Source organism: Protopterus annectens, chromosome 4.part0 (genome assembly GCF_019279795.1).
Source record: "Protopterus annectens isolate FY-2018-M chromosome 4.part0, PAN1.0, whole genome shotgun sequence".
Classification (NCBI taxonomy): Eukaryota; Metazoa; Chordata; order Ceratodontiformes; family Protopteridae; genus Protopterus; species Protopterus annectens.
The window spans coordinates 1,550,033,875-1,550,053,047 of NC_056733.1; positions in this window are offsets into that span (position 1 = coordinate 1,550,033,875).

Here is a 19,173-nt window from a genome sequence, read left to right on the forward strand (position 1 = left end):
TTTAAAATTCCCCAAAAATTTATGTAGACATATTGTATATATATATATATATATATATATATATATATATATATATATATATAAACACATATATACATCATATGTATCTAGACATATATATATATATATATATATATATATATATATATATATATATATATATATATATATATATATATATATATATATATATATATATATATATATATATATATATATATATATATATATATATATATATATATATAGATAGATATATGCATATCTCTACATATATACAAACACACACATATATGTATTTAAATACATGTTCCCTACATTACCACCACAGTGCTGCATGCTGTGTGCGATGGAACAGAACACATAGCAATACACACAGATATATACAGATGTCAGTGTGTGCAACATGGATGGGTATGTCACATGTGAACCCCTTGTTACATCACATTGCCTTGTATGTGAAGTAGGGAATGGGAATATGGGGAAGTATGGCAGGTATAGTTGTGGAGATGGTCCAGGTTGGTAGATATAGAGGACAGCCTACAGGAGAGGTATATGACACATGTGGTGGGCAAACAACCTGGATGGTGTGTGTGGTTTGCGATGTGGAACCCACATGGGCACCAATATGAGCGTAATGGGAACAAGCCTCCGACCCACTGCTACTCATAACAGCAGTCCACGTCCCAAAGGTGCCTGGCCTGGAGGCTCAGCAGGAGGAGAATGTAGACCCTGTGAATGTGTACTGGGTGACTCAAAGTGATTTAGCACATCCCACATGTGTCTGTGGAACCCGCTATGGAACAGACCTTGGACCTGACCTCAGGGGACAAGATCATGTCTGTATTTCTGCCCCAGGGGAGGGACAACATTCCCTGAGGTGGTTCCATCTGAAAGTAGTGCTGGACCAGTACATGAGGAGGTCCCAGCATGGGTCCCACATGTGATGTGGCCTGGTAACATGGGCAGATGAGTTTGGAGAGGTTTTTCTGCTGGCAAATATTCCTAAACATGCTATTGTGTCACTGTTATAGAGCATATGTGGGTAGTAATAGTCTACACAATACCAGAACATGTCCAACAGCATGCATAGATATCCCCAATAACACAGAATGTCAGATGTGCAGCAATCATATAGCAAGCATGCCACATGCATATATAGAACCATAGTGGCCCTGACAATAGCATGCAGGTGAATAGTCTGTAACAGGCCAGCAATTATAGTGTCCACACAGGGAACTTGGCTGCAAACATATAGCACAAAGTGTGGTACAATATCTGTCCCACTGGTAGGTAAGCTGTAGTCATACCTATTGAGTTGTATGTACACTTTGTTGTCACTGACGTGGTGGTGGGGTGACAGAGATGTGTATTAAGAACTGTGGTAACCTTGCTGTATGAGTTGCTCAGACCTGTTTCCATCTTTATGTCTTTCAGGCAAGATGTCACATGGATGGCTTCCTGCTTACTCAGCTACCGAGAATAAAATAGTGCTAAACTACCTAATCAAGCACTTCCCTGTCCTGTTTGGCTGAGCTGCCTATGAGCAGCAGGAGTGAACCGCCCTGTGGAATGAACTAGTCCACAGGTTCACTGATGTCTGACTGCACAACCGCAGTTATGAGCAAGTCCAACATCATTATCCTGACCTGCTTCACAATGCCTGTCAGCGTGCTGCTGCAGTCCGGGAGGATCACCTTGCAACAGCGGGGCCATGCCATCCATCTCCCCGATACATGTTGAGGAGCTCCTTGTGAGCCTCGTGGCTCCTGCCCGTCTGCGCACAACTAACAACTGCCAGACACCATTGTGGAGGTGGGTGATACCCACACCGGCTGAGGAGCTGCAGGTAAGGCCACAGAGCACATAAGTAGACCACTGTTGAGTATGCATCTGCATCTGTACAGGTAGATCATACATATCTGACATGTCATAGATATAGTTTGTTGCTGCATAGTAGTAATAAAGAGATGTGCAAATGTGGTAGTATTGTGGACATGTACTGTTGATGTACTGTAATGTTGCACCCACCCTGTAGCAATGCCACATGTGTGGCCACTGACTTCGCATCTCTCACCCTCTTATATAGGTCCTTCTGGTATACCACCAAGTCAGCAGCCTGTAGCTGTTGAGTATGGTTTATGCTGATGCTTGCCAATACACCGGGCATGTAATGGCTATAGTATATTCCATGCACACATCTAACACACCTACCCAGAATGCATGCTGTACATGTACATGTATTGTTGCTGTTAAATGCACCGCATCACCGTGGTGACCATGATGGAGTATTGGAAAGGTATGTCAGACATCTGCAACATAACTAACATCCTGTCATTGTGGAATGTATCCACAGGGAGTAACATAATGGTGGGAGACATGGCCTATAGTAGGGACGTGTGAATCATCACCCGTATACAGTGCAACAACAGTGTATACACCAGTAGTACAATGGCAACTATTACTGAGTTACACTATGGAATTACGTATTACTGTGGTCCACATTATCAGCTGGGACTAGGCTGTAATATGTGGTCTTCAGTGTATGGGACACTGCAAGCTGACACATGTGTAGGCGTTACTTGTCAAGCATCTGCAAAACGGCTGAAGGTGGGGGTGTCAGCATGAGACACCAGTGCACTGCAGCAGAGATCCTAAGGATGCTAAGAATGGCTGTATCTGCTCACAGTCAGGTTCAGGAACTGTGGCAGACATAACCCTACCCCCCACAGCAATAGTGACGGCAGTGTGTGAACACCAAGGGATGTGCACATGAGTAGATTTTGCAATCATGCAGATTTGGGGGACATGTGTAGGGCAGACTGAGCATACACTGGCAAATGCAGATGGCCCATGCTAGTATACCCCTGCCAGGAGTAGTGACTGCTGTAGTACACATAACAATAGCTGCAACAAGCCTTCATGATAAGGGTGTGCTTACATATGCACACACAGAGTGCATGCATCATGGTCAGCATCTGCACACCTAACTCATTCTGTAGACACTGCATGTGAATGTACAGGACATATGTCACATATTGGGCTCATGTACTGTTAAAATATGCAGTGATGTGGACCCATGGCAGATCAAGGAAGGGTGTGTCATATCAATAACGGTGTATACACTCCCCATAGCCATGGTATGCTCTGACAGTTGTCAGTGTAATAGTATTGGATTGGGCATACATGGTTCCCTGATGTTGAGATCTGTAAACCAGACATCAGGCATTCATAAATGACATCTGTCCACATATCATCCTGGGTATGTGTTGCTGAAAAACATATGGGCTGTGAGCGTTAGAGCTGACATAACTGACACAGTACTACACATTCAGCAATGGGTTGTACACCTGTGAGGTTAGCCGCACAGTACATGGCAGGGTGCAGAACAGGTGTGCAGCAATACTGTGTACATGGGTGAAGTGGTATCCAGGGGAAGGGGCATCACCTACTAACACAGCACATACATCACACACATGTATACTGTTGCTAGCATGGATTAATTATAGCTGCACTGCATGCTGTTGTGTACCATATGTTATGCATGTTGACAGATGGGTAATAGGAGGACTGTGTGTACTGTCATTGTGCAACCTCACCTGTATGTGTATGTTGGTAGGTGGTTATTTTGTCTGTAGGGTCACCTTGGTGAAGTGGAGGGAGGTTGATGCATGTAGGATGTATGTGTGCATGTGTGTGTGTTTGTGTGTGTGTCCATGTATGCGCATGTGTGATTGTGGGTTTGTTCATACAGCAGTATTTCCCTTTGGGATTGTGCAGTAAATGGACATGGACTGACACATGATACACCAGGAATACTTGTCATGTATGCAATCACAGGAAAGCTGATAGTATAATAAGGTCTGTAGCATGGAACATGCACTGGGAGGGAAGGTAGACACCAGGTATACCCTAAATGTCACATTCAGCAGAGAGGTGACTGACAACCCACGTATGCAGTACTACAGATGCATTGGGGAATTACGAGACAGCACCAGGGAGTGTATCCATATATTACAGTTGTCACATGATAGGTTGATTGTGCAGAATATCTGGCATGTACTGAGCAATACTTAAACATGACACTCCAGTGCATGATATTATGGAGTGAACATAGTAGCCCTTCACATATAGAGGCCATGCACATAATGTCTGGACATACACAGGGTGAACACTGAATGACAGCAATGAGGTCATGTAAAACCATTCCACTAAGTTCAGGGAGGTACTGGAGTAACAGGTCTTGTATTGTAATCACTTGTCCAGGCATTTAGAGCAATGATACATTAATGAGTGGTATTAATGAGTGTATGTTACCAACTGTGATGCAGGATGGAGAACAAATAGGAATAAATGTGAGACTGTCTGTAAAATCACGGAGAGGTAGGTATTAAGGTGGTGTTTGTGTGTGTGTGTGTGTGTGTGTGTGTGTGTGTGTGTGTGTGTGTGTGTGTGTGTGTGTGTGTGCGTGTGTGTGTGTGTGTGTGTACTGTTATGTAATGCTGTACAGGTCTTAAAGTGTGTTTCTTGTTTTCTCCCACAGTTGGCGAGGTGGATCAGGGTCCCTCCTGCATGCAATCTAATGTTGGTGTCCATACAAACACTGAAGATGATGATAGTACTAATGAGGCACAGGTGGAGTTGTCAGGAGCCGAAACAGCACCATCATTTGACACCCCCATTTTAGCCACCCCAACTCTGCACACAGTTTCAGTGCCTATACATACCCCATCACCAGTGGTCATAGTGGAGGGACAGTTGGCATTTGTTGGCAGTGCTGATCACAGCAGGCATAGCCGGATGTCCTGCAGGGCACCACATAGGCAGATATGCCAGGATGCTTGTGGTAGGGCCACTGGTCACCATGCCACTGGCAGATGCACCACAACTGGTACCACCAGGTGCATGTTTCAGGCTGTCATGGTGGTGCAGGCACATATGGAATGTTACACTAGACAGGGCCTGAGGCTGCAGAAGGGCTGCTCTCACATCTGCAAGCAACAACTTCCATGAACTGTCTGGTTCCATTCGTGCTTATACCGAGCTCATGGATAGAGAGTTTGGTGAGATGATGGCCCTCACTGACCGTGGTTTTTCCGTGCTTGAACATGTGGTGAGAGTGCGGTGACAGCTGCGTGGATGTAGGCCAGAAACAGCAACAGCTGGCAGTCAAGGTGGATGTGCTCGGGACACCAAGGGGCTCCAATAGTGGCAGTACCAGCCCTGGCAATGTGGGGGGGGGTGCTGTCCACACCACACCACAGCAGGCCATAAGCACATTTCCCTGGCCAGTCCTAGGAGGGACCTGGTTCCAGTGGGCATCTGTCATCATCAGGGGAGAGTAGCACATCGAGGCCTGTACCTGGACATGCCCATGGAACCCCTGGCAGGCACAGTCCATGTGTCCGTGGTCAGAGGCAGTGAGTTGCACACCTTGCCAGGTATGGTCTGCAGCTGTCCATAAACACCTGTGTAGGGCAGCCACATGGCAGAACTGTGTGCATGCATACCCACTCACTATACGAAAACACATAGGGCAACCCCATACCTACACACACCACATTACCACACCCAGTTCACCTCATTACATCCCTCACCCATGCACATGGTGTCAAATGTATGGCCCACCCTCATCCTCTGGCAAACCAACAACACAGCCTGTACATATGATGATACCTGTGCCACAACCCTGTCATCCATAACATCGATGCAGGAACAGGCTAATATGGTTCTGATGCACATGGTGACTGTACTAAATTGTACCAAAGTACTGCAGTGTAACATGTTGTCAGGAGTAAAGTTTAATGCATACATGTCAGGTAGTGTAGCTGTCCACCAATGATGCATTATAGCTGTTAGTAACACTTGTTGAGTGTGGTCTCCATAATGTTATCCATTTGTGTTGCAGGTGTACATATGTCAGCATGAGGATGGTCTGTAGTCATATTCCACAAGGGGTATGGCACTGTGGTGACACCATGGCTGTGACATATCTGGGGTACAGATGAACACATGTCACAGGTTTGTATAACAGCTATTGCCTGTCCACATGGACACGTGATCCACTGAGACATGTATAATCTGCAACCTGATCTAGACCCATCCACATACATGCACACACTTACTTGGCAACACACTGGAACTAGACCCCTGCTTAGGTATGTAGTGCTACTGAAGTGTGTGGCTTTCATTGCATACACTCACAGTGTTTAGGCTGAGGTGTGTTCCAGGTTACATGTTACATGCAGAACATCCCCAGACATGTACAGTTTGCTAATGAGGGATGTAATAGGTGTATATGGACAATACATAGTGTGACATACCTTCATATACGCATTAACAGGCACATAACAGGAAGCACACATGTGAGAGACCTAGGTCTATCGCTGCTAACTAACTTGACAATATGTCCAATGTGTTACAGGTAGGCTGCACACAGCACATGCATAACTGTGCTGCATTGTGATATCAGTTAACTGTATGGTTGATGGTGACAGTGGACACCATAAAGTTTCACATGGGACATATACCGGGTGTACCTTGGTGTAATGACAGTGTACACAGCACCCACATCCCCAGTGGATATTGTACTCCCTGAAACCCATGATGACACTCTGACATACCCACCATCACACAGTGCCCACAACTGTGATACAACCCATTGTATATCCCAATAGTGGTACTTCAGGGATGTGCATCTAATGCACATGCCACAGGCATAGTATGGTGTTGAATTCTCATGCCTCACCTATGGGCAGCAACAACACTAGCTGTACTACTGTGTGACAATGGGTATTGTAATAGGAGTATGTGGCCTTGGAATGCTGTACCCTACAGATATATGGACATGCACACATAAACACACTTGCCAGAACTCAATGTGTATCCCATGCCTATCGACCCATTTGTACAGCAGTGTTGTGCTGGTACTGCAAGATTTGTGTATCCGATATGAATAGGAGCGTAACAGGGTACATGTAATGTCCTATACAGCAGCAGCCACAACTGATTATGGCAATGGGTGTTGCAGTGGTTTGGAAGGCCCTCATGGAATTCCCAAGTACAGGTGTGCTAACACACAGACATTGCTATCCTCAGTAATGCACACGTATACATGTGTCAGTACTGGGGTGCATCGCTGCAGGTGATCATAGCTGTGTACCTTGCTATTGCCCATGGAGAGATGGGTTGTGTAGGGGATGTGTGTGCAGTGGTATCCTGCCACCTGCCATGTGGCAGCAGGCAAACTATTGACAGACACCACTGTGGTGATCCTCAGGGTGAGAGTGGCATGCATCAGACAATCCTCTGGGTGCCTCCTGCACATGGTCACTGAGGTGATCAGGTTGACATGTATGCAGCATGTATTACAACACATGTTTAGTGTCTGTAAGGGAGACCTGTACCCAAGCATGTTCTGTTGACTGTGGTAGTGTAGTGGAGGAACTCATGGCATGTGGTGCATACATGTTGTCTCCTATATATGCCAGTTCTTACACAGATGGGCAGGCATGTCAGTGTCAATAAAGCATAGGTTGTCTGTACATATCCCAGCTGGATACCTGCCATCTGCACATCTGTACAGGGACTGACAGTCATCAGCTTAGCAAGTAACTATGCAGTAGGATGAATGTGTTGACAGATAGATTTTTGACAACAATAAGTATGCCATAACTACATGTTGGAAGCCCTCACTAACAAGTGCTGTACAGATGGTAATCTACAATTACATTCCACATGTCGGATCATTATCCAGTAGGGGATATTTATACTGTGAAACAGCTCACACACCAGGGACACAAAAGGGAGGCCTCAGAGTCCAGATATACCTGCAGGTGTGCCTGTTGTCAGTACTACATTTAGCACTCTGCTTTTGCCTGGGAAAGCACTGTCAACAGTAGTACTGCCATGATACACTACATGCCAGTGTGACAGCACGTACCCTGGGCTGCTACCCCTGTATGAAACACATTCACATGGATAACAGTGCTGTACAGGCATTATATACTTATGTGTCCCAGACATGACACTCACACCCCTTGCTACTGTAATAACAGCACATAGGTGCATATATTGTACATAACATTACATACACTTATTACAGATGTCATTACTCTACTATGTTATCGGACTGGGTGGTGAGAACTGGTTGCCAGGGCTAAGCCATGCTTAGCAGGTATCAACATTGCTCCAATATAACAGCTAAACTGAGTTGCACACTGGTGAGTGAAGCCTACACTGTGTAAGCGCTCGTATGTTTACCCGTAGCTTAGCACTGCTTAGCTTTGTGCAAACCCAAGCAAGCATGCTTAAGTCTGCTCAAAACTGCTTATCCACTCTGCATCCAACAGCCTTGTTCTGCCCAGCAACAAAATGAACAGCCCTTTCACCCAGGATGCTGTACACTATAGTCACAACACTTAACCACTACGCCATGACCACTGTGAAGACAGCTACTGTTTTTCCAATATATTTGTCAATACACATATTGATTAGTATCGAACAATTGCCTTTACTTCCACAATTGTGTAGTACTTTTTATTAATATGACTGTTGCATTACATATGTCGTTTTATGATAATGTATATATATCAGATACATATGGTGAGATACATCTGGGAAGGTATACACAACTGTAATGTTTACACATGACAAAAATATGGATATATACATATACATATGTTGATATATGTCTACATGTACATACACATGTATATTCATACATATGTCTTCATACACATCTGTATAGTGCATCATACATATGGCCATGTGTAGATCTCTTTGTATATACATATATATCTATATATGTATATATATATATATATATATATATATATATATATATATATATATATATATATATATAGATATATATATATATAAAGATATATGTATATATAGCTATATATGCATGTACATCCTATGTGTACAGATATGCCTATTTATGTAGATATATATGTAGATATCTATAACTATATGTGCATGCATATCTATTCTGTTATACCTATTACAGTCAATATATATGTAGATATCCATAAGTATATGTTTGCATGTGTCTATATCTGTGTATGTGTAGACATATATTGCTGTGTATATGTATATATTTGAGTGTTTATATGTATATATATAAATATATATATATATATATATATATATATATATATATATATATATATATATATATATATATATATATATATATATATATATATATATATATATGTATGTACATAAATATATCTATCTATCTATGTCGATATGTATATGTGTATATATCTGTATACATATATGGATAATTATATGTACATATATGTTCACCATATGTCCAGGTCATGGGGTGGAGTCCTACCTCAGACCCAATAGTCACAACCTCTTAGTGTCAGGTATGTATTGCAGGTATATATGAAGACTGTTGCTACTGTAATAGGGGTTGTCTTAACAGACATTTTGTGTGTGAGAGGTCACATATGCTTTTAACATGCTCATCATTAGCTACTGACAGACATCCTAAGGACATCATAGTACAGTACCACTGCTTGCACAGTAATGATGCTGTGGACTACAGCAAAGATATGGCCAATAAATGTGGACAGTCTGACACAGTCTGGTCAGTCCAGAGGTATACACAGAACCCCTTAGACCAAGCCTGGCAATGTGGATGTTAGCAACCATGTAGATGGGTATATCACGTAAATACTGGAATACATATGCCCACATAGGTTAATGCATTCACACACTCCTGTCTGTCCTGACACATAATAACCGCTTGTGCAGAGGAGATATGGCCACATACTACCCACTAGTTAGTGACATACATCTGTACTGCATACCACTGCTTTGTCAGATATACATGACAGTTATGGTGTCCTGGCAGCAGTACATCTGAGAAATATCTGGACATAACATCACACTGGGTAAGCACACTAAGCTGCTAGGCATGTAACAAAGCACTGTGCAAACTGCAGGCAGACTGCCACAATACTGGCCTACATTTCTTATGGGAGAATGCACATGTACCTGCAAATATAGCAGGTTCTACAGGCATGTCACAGCACAAAGTAACAGGCACCTGTGTGAAAGTGCCTACCCACAACAAATGTGAACACAGCCACAGACACATATAGTAAGCTAGCTTAATATTACAGTATATGGACTGTCTGATCAACACCATCCTCATATGTGCCACACACACAGTAACCCTACATATACTGGGCCACTACACAGTGTGGTCCGATGCCTGTCTGTGGTATGGATCATGTGTGTGTTTGGCCTTACAGATATGTAAGCCAATAGGGTACCATACACTGGAGCAGCATGTAACATCAGATAGAACAGGACCAAGAACAATGACATCTACCACAGTCTGTACACAGGCCAAGGTACATATTCACAATACACACACTGTTGACAATCACCATAAGTGCACAGACCTCAGTACTGTACACACAACCACAGAATGCCCAGGTTATGTCCTCAAATATGACCCCTACTATACATAACATGTGTAGCAGTCTGATATCTTACTGGCTTGTTATCAGATATGATGTCAATAAATAATGGTGTACAGAACATATGCACCTCTTACTGCATGACATATGCACAAAGTTTGACAGAGTTGTGGCTGGAGGCACAAACACAGGACCAATATTGAGATGTTGCTGTGATAACCCCATACATTTACTGTTGTAACAGGGTTTGTTGTGACATATGTCCTATGAGGGGATATGAAGTCGGTAACTCTCATGGCTGTCACCATGTACTGACTGCAATCCTCACACTATGCTTCTGCAGTTCTCAGATAGGTGTTCTGTGAGTAACACAAGAAACAAAAGGCACCACACACTGCCCGGTCTGTAGATGACCCTACAGGTGGGGGTTTCCTCAGAAACATAGCACTGTCATGACAGGTATTAAAACATGTAGACCAGCCATATCCACACACACCCTGTTAAACTGACATTACTCCAAATGCAGAATAGCAACACTTACATTCTGTAATCATGTCAAGCACACCCCCTCATGTGTTGTTTGCCTGTTTCCACAGTGTATGATGTTAGAGGCAAATCCCAAATTCATCTGTGATACTGTTTGCCAAACACCAGATCTAGGTCCTGCTCACAGTAAATGAAAAGGCCCAACACCAACATGATGTTCCTCTATATTGGACTGTGTTTCAATGCAATTGGCTATGGTAATGTTACCACAGCTGCTCCACATGCAATCAGCTAGAGGAGGGCTGCAATTCATGCAGAGGTCATCAGCTGATCATGAGCATCACTTACAAAACAAACTGCTGCCTAAGCAAAGCAGATGTAGCTCTCCACATCCACCAGACAGGGAGTGAGAGAGACAGACAGACACAAAGTAAGTCAGGGAGGTGGTGGGAGAGTAAAACCTGATCATGTTTGTGTCATACACCTACCAGTATAAGGTTTTAAACCCCTGACTGACTATGTATTGCTATCAAATGTCTATGCAGTTATTGCATGCGCCACATAGTTTGCATGTTGAAGAGCTGTCCAAATGTATATGTGATGGTGAGTGACATCTGCAACAGTGATATGGTAGCTATACGGTAGGTGTAGTACACGTGCCTGACCACATGAAAAGGTGTCAGTGTCAACACAGCTGCACCCCCTCAGGGACTCACACATATTGACACACTTGGCAGGGTCAGGAATACACTTCCTAACTAGTTAGTTTGCCACAATACAGTAATTTGCAGGTATCACATGCACCACAGAGGTTAACTGGAGGTTATGTGGGCAAAGGGTATGTGAAGGTGTCTGACATCAGACAGCATGCTTCAGTATGCCAGTGGGAGTTGTAGTGAGTGTGAATGTGGTCAAAAGCATCATACACCACACACACAGACAGAGGGTGACCGTACTGAAATGCATGCGTGCATTGCTTCACAGGTGTGTAGTGGTTGACTGTCCCAGAAGGTTATACAAGGCTAGGTGAAGGGTATACCTTGGCATCAGGCCACATGACAATGGTCTGCAGTGTGGCTCAGGGGTGTAGTGTCTGGCATGGCCCACAAAGGTGGGTATTGTATCCACCATCCAGTCACTTGGGTAACTATTGTGTGTGGCCATTGCTGTGCAATGATTGCCATGTATGTGTTCTTTAGTCCATGACATGGACACTGTCTGGGATGTGCACATGTCCCACATGCATGTACAGTGACATGTGGAACTGTACCTGGGGTGTCTGGCTCATGTTTTGTACACATAGTGTTATTATCAGATTTGCCAGTCCTGGCCTCATGTGGCAGGAACTGATAATAGACAGCAGGTTGACCCTGCACCTACATTGATAGCATGATACAGGTATTCCCTGGTGTCAGTGGCATCTGTCCATACAGGGTATGTGTTTAAGGCATGGTATGTCGTTTGTGGGTCACATTTGATGGCACCACAGGTGTTGCAGGTGTTCAGTGGGAACATAGTGAAGGCACACTGTCTACATGTACGTGCCTATTGTACTGATGAACAGGCTGCTATGCCCTCTGTAGTCCACTGCAATCACACCATGGTTACTATCTGTGGGCAATATGCAGGGTACTACCAACATAGTGGCTGTTGCCTAGGGAAGTGTGTTTGTGTATGAGACATGGGTTGAGAGTGTTCCCTGGGTAATATAAGGGTTGCTAACTTTGTTCACCAGGCCTTCATGTCACATGTAGGGGTATGGATTGGCACCCCAGCATCTAGGCTATTTCACATCTGTTATCCTTGTAAGGGGACATTGTGACATATAATAGGGCCACCATATAAGACATTTTCAAAACCCACTCCACAGTGAGTCCAGTTGTTACACACTCACAGCCACCTCCACATAGGATAGAAACACACACATACACACACACACACACACACACACACACACACACACACACACACACACACACAAAATTGGCATGTCTGGGATTAGAACCCCTACCTAACTAGTTTATCAGACTACAGAATTATGCAGATATAGGGCGCACCATGGAGATTACAGGAGTACTTCTTCCCCAAGGTGTATTTCACTAGGAATTACATCAACAGGCTTGCCAAAGAAGGTCAATTGAGGTTTTAGTGACTGTGAATGGCCTCAAAAGTATTGCACCCTACACAGACAAAGAAACACACACACAAACATCCACACTTGTCATGTGGAGGACTAGAACCTCTACCAAAGTACTATATCAAACTAGATCATTACACTGTTATTGGACCGACCATGGAGTTACTGGGCTACTCTTTTCCCAAAGGTGTATTTCACTGGGAATGACATCGGCAGGCTTGCCAAAATAGGGCAATAGAGTTTGTAATGACTGTGAATGGCCTCAAAAGCAGTGCACCTTACACAGACAAAGAAACACACACACAAACATCCACACTTGCCATGTGTGGGAAGAGAACCTCTACCAGATAACTATATCACACTACAGCATTACGCTATTATAGGACACACAATGGGGATTAGTGAGCTATTATTTTCCCAAAGGTGTATTTCACTGGGAATCACATCGGCAGGCTTGTCAAAGTAGAGGCGATGGAGGTTGTAGTGACTGTGAATGGCCTCAAAAGCATTGCACCCTACACAGAAAAGAAACACAAACATCCACACTTGCCATGTGTGGGAATAAAACCCCTGCTAAAGTACTATATCACACTACAGCATTACACAGTTATAGGATGCACCACGGAGATTACTGGGCTACTCTCTTCTCAAAGTTGTATTTCAAAGTGAATGACATCAGCAGCCTTGCTAAAATAGGGCATTTGAACTGTAGTGAGTGTGACTAGCCTAAAAGCAGTGCTCCCTACACAGACAGAGACACACACACACACAAACACATGCAGTTGCCATGTCTGGGACTAGAACTCCTAACTAACTTGTTTAACACGCTACAGCATTATGCAATTCTAGGACATGCCTCCGAGATTACTGGGCTACTTCTTTCCCAAAGGTGTATTTCAAAGTGAATGACATCAGCAGCCTTGCCAAAGTTGGACATTTAAATTGTAGTCAGTGTGACTAGCCTAAAAAGCTTTGCTCCCTACACAGACAGAGAGACACACACAAACACATTTGCCATGTCTGGGATTAGAACTCCTATCTCACTAGTTTATCACACTACAACATTACACAGTTATAGATCAAACCACAGAGATTACTGGGATACTCCTTTCCCAAAAGTGTATTTCAAAGTGAATAACATCAACAGCCTTGCCAAAGTAGGGCATTTGAATTGTAGTGAGTGTGACTAGCCTAAAAAGCATTGCTCCCTACACAGAGAGAAAGAGATACACATACAAACACCATGTTTGGGATTAGAACTCCTACCTAACTAGTTTATCACACTACGACATTACACAGTTATAGGACGCACTACAGACATAACAAGGCTACTCTTTTCCCAAAGGTGTATTTCAAAGTGAATGACATCAGCAGCCTTGCCAAAATAGGGCATTTGAATTGTGGTGAGTGTGACTAGCCTAAAAAGCATTGCTCTCTACACAGACAAAGACACAGACACACACAAACACACACACACACAGAGATGATATGTTTGGGATTAGAATTCCTACCTAATTAGTTGATCACACTACAGCATTACGCAATTATAGGATGTGCCACGGTAATTAGTGGGCTACTCCTTTCCCAAAGGTGCATTTCAAAGTGAATGACATCAGCAGCCTTGCCAAAGTAGGACATTTGAATTTTGTTGAGTGTGACTAGCCTAAAAAGCATTGCTCCCTACACTGACAGAGACACACAAACACACACAGTTGCCATGTCTGGGATTAGAACTCCTACCTAACTTGTTTATCACACTACATTATAGGATGCCACAGAGATTACTAGGCTACTCTTTTTCCAAAGGTGTATTTTAAAGTGAATGACATCAGCAGGTTTGTCATAGTAGGGCTATGGGGAGGGCAGTATGTGTGCATGGGCCATAACCCATTCATCTAGTGGTAGACACACCACATGCAAGCACACACAGGTTTATATTCTGCAGGTGCGTATATACAACTTCTAGATGACTACTGACTTGACTTGTACAGGCATGTTGCACAGCTAGCACTTGCACCACAGAGTCTGTAATGCTGAGGGATACCAGTGGCTAATTTCTACAGTGAGTGACATTTACATACCATCTGGTTGAAACCATTTGGCTGTGTGCTGGGTGGGACAGACCTGTGACGGAAGGCTCTTTGTCACTGTAACTCTCTTCCACACATCTATGTATGTGTACTTTTGGCATATTATAGTGTGTTGTCCTTTGATATATGTGTGTATTCCTATCCAATGTGTGCAAAGCATGACTGGTGCATACTGAGGAGTGTATGCACTAACATCTGCAACTGTCAGATATGTATGGTCCACTGATGTTGCAAGACATGGGCTTCATTTGTTTACATGTGTGAGCATGCTCAGTATGCCCTTTTGTACTGAAAGTGTGAATCCATTCCAGGTACTTTGTACTCCAGTGCAGACCTTTGTGTTCTGCACCTACAGGTAGCAAACTGTTTCTGCAGGATATCTGTAGATCAGTTGGCAATATGGGGTCACACTGTGCAAGAGATAGTGTGTACTGTAGGTGATTGTGTCTGCGCTGCTTCTGCTACATGGTACTGGTGTTAGCAGAGATATTCAGACATGTGTGCTGTTATACACTGTAATGTTTTATGTCCTCAAGTACAGTCAAGTGGACATTTTTGCTCACAGTGATGTCCTGGGGAACACAGGGTGAATGCAGCAGTGTCCAGTATTGTGGTCAAACACCTACATATTCATGGAAAGTTATGCCATTATGGAGGGGGAGCTGCAGACACTTACTGCTGGGTCTATGTATCCAGTTCAGCTCCTTGGTACAGTGCTGCTAGAGGATCCCATACTTGTACATCCATCGACATGACAGTATGCCTTATCTTGCTGTGGCAATACCTCACAGCTGTACAGATTCTCACAGATTACTCAGAGGCAGGGGTCATATTTCAGGGCATTACCCCTATTGAAGTGTATGGCCAGGTTTGTTGCCACCCATTTTTGTGTTTGCAGCCAGGGATAGTATGTGCACACAGCTTTGTGTCGGATCTTCCACTTTCCATGCTGCCCATGCTCACACCCCCTTTATTATTCTATCCTCTTCCATACATTATGCATACATTCTCTGATACTTTCCATATAGTTATCTCCTCATCACAACTGTGTTTTAGTGTTGGTCCACAGTTCATGCAGTATGACATGGTGCACATGTTACTGTGGTTTGTCTACATGGCCTTGCATATGGCTTATGTGGAGTGTGTTATGTTGTTATTTGGGTGTCAATGACATAACATACATTGGCAGTATCGCGTGAGACATGGGCCTTCGCAGAGGTCAGTAGGTCATTTGGTGGTGATGCGGGCCAGCTGTAGCAGGCCGTTGCATTCTGACAGTCCTACAGTCCCAGACTGCCATACAATATATTCCCCTGGGGTGACAGGGTAGGTGTGCTAGGTGATCATGCCAATACTTTCTATCAGTATTGATCAGGTGGTGTGGATACTGGCAAGGTGCTAATTACAGCTAGGGACACACCTGCATGGGACACCTGCACTGCATGCTGCATTCTTTGCTATTGCCAAACACAGTTGGGGTCATATTGTACCCATTCCCAACAGCAGGGATATGACCAGAGGTGCCTGTGGGTGGTGTTTAGGTGAGCTGGGTGCCTGTGTGCTATGGACACTACTTGCATCTGACTCACAGATATGCATGGGGAATTTCAGTTATGCTGGCTTGTGCAGGGACATCAGCCATTTCCCAATACATCAGTCCTATCACCTTTGTGATCTGCAAGTGTTCTGCCAGATGACATCAGTATTCCCTACTACAAGCCCAGATAATGTGATGCATACCTGTATGTACAATTCCAAAGGTGTGTCCATTTCACGGTTACACATTATATACTGTATGTCTGGGGTACTTTTCCCTGTGTACTACCTGTATATCTTGCCCAACAGTCATGCCGTGTCCATCTTTCAGATGGTGACACATATTACCACCATACATTTACAATGGCTTACTGCTAGCATGTGTTATACTGGGGGGAATTGTCTTTGGCACTGCAGTTGTGAGGACTTGTCCCTGTCATCGGCAGTAGTGGGCAATGGCCATCAGGTCAAATCTCAACATGCATACATAATGACCACTCCAACACAATATGAAACACACACCAACCTAACACATGCATACCTGCATATTGTATAAATGCTACAATCTATCCTGCTGCCTTGGCCATCTCAGGTCATCTGTGCTCCACTGGTATTATACCTACACATACATATTACTACATCTCTATATCGGATTGAAGGGGGCACATCTGACTGTTACTACATTTCACATAGGAATGGGGTGGCACACTTGACTGTTACTACATTTCTACTTAGGATTGGAGGCACATCTGACTGTTTCTACATTTCTACACAGGATGGTGGGCACACCTAACTGTTTCTACATTTCTACATAGGAATGGGGCGCACCTGACTGTTTCTACATTTCTACACAGGATTGGGGGCACACCTGACACTTGTTCACATTTACTATGACTGTACTGATATGTCAGGTGCTCCTTTACATCCTGTATTCTAACCTATCATGCTGACTAGAGGCATATCAGTGTACTACAGCTCTTAGGTTTGATTGACCTACATATCAGTTTCTGACTTCACCCTTCATAACTAACATTCCACTGCCTGACCTGCTGTAGTCTGTCTGTGTAGGCAAGGTGGGGGTTACCATTAGCCATCATTCAGAGACCTTAGCACATCCTTTGTTTGTGTTTGTCTACACCTGTCCTGCTGGCTGAGACTGTTGTTGTGTATGTAAACCTCCTGACTGGCATGTGTGGGTCATATGGACACACATGTGAACCAGCAGATTTCCTGCAGTGGGCTTTGTCACCATGTGTAGTACTGTCAACTATGGTGAAACCAGTATTTGTTACAGATCTCATGGTGCCACTATAGGTGTTTACTATCTGCTGGCATCCCATTCAGCCACCCAATTCCCTTACATACTCAAATCCGTACCATAGATACAAGTAACAACAGATACTACTCCATTCAGCAATTGGTAAGGAGAGTGACTTGCCTTGTGGGTGTGCCAGTATGTTGGATGGTGCTGGAGGGCTAATTATGTCAAACACACATAGTACACTCCATATACATGGTTGAGCACAGGTAGTGTCATGTTTGGCATCCCTTTTACTGTATGTGCAAGTCAGAGAGGGGAGTCATTCCTTGGGCTCCCCCTGTGTCAGTGTATGTGCTATGCGTTCCCTCTTTGCCAAGGCCAGGGCATACTGGGCATGCCTTCTTCTACCTACTGGGGCAGGGTCAGTTTGTTCCTCGACTGAGTCACTCTTTGCCAGTGCAGGCCTTGACAACGGTGGGGGCTGTGTGGCCCTGCCCATGCTGTCCCTGCTGCAGCTGTTTCTGCAGGATCATATTGTGTAGCATGGCACATTGGATGACAATTTGAGTACATGTAGCTGGGGTGTACTGCAAGGCTCCACCAGATCTGTCCAGGCACTAGAACCATGACTTGCGCACCCCAAACACACTCTCTATTACAATTCTGATCTGTGCTTGTGCCTCATTATGGAGTTCTTGTTTGGGTGTGGGTGAATTTCTGATAGGTGTCATCAGTCACGGCTCCAGTGCATAACCAGCATCCCCACTAGGTGACCCGTAGGGATGTCCCCACTGGTAAATCCTTGGTACAGCTGCATCAGATGCCAGTTGTGGGAATCGTGATAGTTTCCAGGGCAGCCAGCACACACATTCATTATAATGCCCTGGGCATCTCATGATCTGGCAGTTGATGGAGTGGAAGCCCTTGCGGTTGATGTAGACCCTACCCACTCACCAGTTGCTGCTTTGATGCATAAGTGTGCATGCAGTCTACAGCAACCAATATCTCAGTGTATTCTGCTATTTGGTGGAAGAGATGCATATTGCTGGCCAATGTCTCCACGGATGTTGGGGAAATATCGTGCTCACTGGCATGTGCTGACATGGCATCCAGGAACTGGTGGAGTACCCTGGATGCTGATGCCTGTGAGATCCCATTATATCTCCAGTTGGCCTTTGGAAGGTACCTGTAGCTAGTATTCTTAGGCCTACACAT